Below are 2,500 nucleotides of genomic sequence, written 5' to 3' on the forward strand. Positions count from 1 at the left end.
AGGAGGAGGAGGGAACTGAAGTACCCCAGCTCCTTCCTCCCAACCCTATCAGATCATCATCCACTCTGTGAGTAAGAGAGAGAGAGAGAGGGAGAAAGGGGGGAGAGACAGACAGAGAGAGAGAAAGGGGGAGAGACAGAGGGAGAGAGAGAGAGACAGAAAGGGGGAGAGACAGACAGAGAAGAGAGAGAGAGACAGAAAGGGGGGAGAGACAGAAGAGAGAGAGAGAGAGAGAGAGAGAGAGACAGAAAGGGGGGAGAGACAGAGGGAGAGAGGGAGAGAGAGAGAGAGAGAGACAGAAAGGGGGGAGAGACAGAGGGAGAGAGGGAGAGAGAGACAGAAAGGGGGGGAGAGACAGACAGAGAGAGAGAGAGAGAGAGAGAGAGACAGAAAGGGGGGAGAGACAGACAGAGAGAGAGAGAGAGAGAGACAGAAAGGGGGGAGAGACAGAGGGGAGAGAGGAGAGAGAGAGAGAGAGAGAGACAGAAAGGGGGGAGAGACAGAGGGAGAGAGAGAGGGAGAGAAAGGAGGCGGAGACACAGAGAGACACAGAGGGAGAGAGAGACAGAGAGAGAGGGGAGAGACAGAGAGAGAGAGAGAGACAGACAGACAGACAGACAGAGAGAGAGAGAGAGACAGACAGACAGACAGAGAGAGACAAGCCCTCTCTATCTTGCTCTGAGTTTGGGCTTGTCTGCCTTGCACCAAGTGTGCTACTCTTGGCAGGAGCTGCTGCCTGCACAGAGGTATGCACCAACAGGCCCGGAGAGTCCCACACCACAAGTATGAAAAACAGCCCGGGTTACTCTCTCTCTCTCCTCTCTCTCTCTCTCTCTCTCTCTCTCTCTCTCTCTCTCTCTCTCTCTCTCTCTCTCTCTCTCTCTCTCTCTCTCTCCCTCTCTCTCTCTCTCTCCTCTCTCTCTCTCTCCCTCTCTCAATTTCAATTTCAACCTCTCTCTCTCTCCCTCCCCCCCCCCCCTCTCCCCTCTCTCTCTGTCTCTCTCTCTCTCTCTCTTCCTCTGTCTTTCTCTCTCTCTCCCTCTCTCTCTCTCTCTCTCTCTCTCCCTACAATGAGCCATTCTCCACCAGGACTCACTACTCACTTATACAACAACCTACAAACCTCCAGGCTCGCTGGGAGGGGAGAGGGTGAGGGAGGGAGGGAGGGAGGGGAGGGAGGGGAGGGAGGGAGGGGAGGGAGGGGAGGGAGGGGTGGGAGGGAGGGAGGGAGGGAAACACAGCTGCACCGCTGAGAAAGAGACTGACACATTGTATTGTTTGCTCATGTCGACTTCATGTACCCACCTCCTCCCTGCCCCCCCCCCCCTCCCTGCCCCCCCCTCCTGCCCCACCCCCTCCCTGCCCACCCCCTCCCCCCCCCACACTGTTGGGTCTCTGTTCTAGGGAGGTGGTTCCACGCCTGAGGTAACGTGTAGTGTGGAAGTGAACGGAGGTTAATACCGACCGTCTCCCCCCCCACCCACCCACCCACGCTCCTGTGTGAGTCACCTGCCTGCTAACAGATAGGCTAACGTTAGCTAAACCTACTTGCCTAGCTGTTCACCAACCAAGTAGGTTTAGCCCCACTTGGTTGACGAACCGCTAGGCTAACGTTAGCCCTACTTGGTTGGTGAACAGCTAGGTTAACGTTAGCCCTACTTGGTTGGTGAACAGCTAGGCTAACGTAGCCCTACTTGGTTGGTGAACAGCTAGGCTAACGTTAGCCCCACTTGGTTGGTGACAGCTAGGCTAACGTTAGCCCCACTTGGTTGGTGAACAGCTAGGCTAACGTTAGCTAAACCTACTTGGTTGGTGAACAGATAGGCTAACGTTAGCTAAACCTACTTGGTTGGTGAACAGATAGGCTAACGTTAGCCCCACTTCGTTGGTGAACAGATGGGAGAGAGAGACCAGTCAGTCAGTCATCGCCAGGGTCGTTCATTGTCTAAGTGCATCAGCCACTGCCCTGCCCCCCCCCTCCCAGCCCTCCCGCTTTTTCATAATCTCTTCGGTGACAAAATAAAACTCTATAATCTGTCTAAAAGACTAACCCCCCTCTACGGCCTAGGAGCCCGATCTGGTTTTGTTAAACACCCGTTTAGACGACTAGAGTGTTATCAGTCCTTCCTCCGTGTGCTCCAAGGTGAAAGAAAGACTTCGGGCTAACAACAACAAAGGCATCGCAAGAATATCTGCCGAGGGTTGAGAAACAGTAGTAGTCGCAGTATTATTTCCAGCAACAACTGCAGTCTCAGGGAAAATGGAGAGAGAGAGAGGGAGAGAGGGAGGGAGGGGGGGAGGGGAGAGCCGAGCCAGGCAGGGAAGGGCGAGATCTCAGAGCTTCAACTGAATTAGCCTTCAAGCCGCTGTCAGCCGTGTGGCTATAATGCAGGCTGACTCCAGTTACCTCCAAAGACTCCGGCTGGCACGCAGAGGTCACCGGCGAGGGAGGGTTGCAGTTTAAACGTTGCTGCAGGCTTGTCCAGACCCAACCTGCTGA

The sequence above is a fragment of the Nansenia antarctica genome (genome assembly GCF_963989245.1).
Source record: "Nansenia antarctica genome assembly, contig: SCAFFOLD_819, whole genome shotgun sequence".
In the NCBI taxonomy this organism is placed as follows: domain Eukaryota; kingdom Metazoa; phylum Chordata; class Actinopteri; order Argentiniformes; family Microstomatidae; genus Nansenia; species Nansenia antarctica.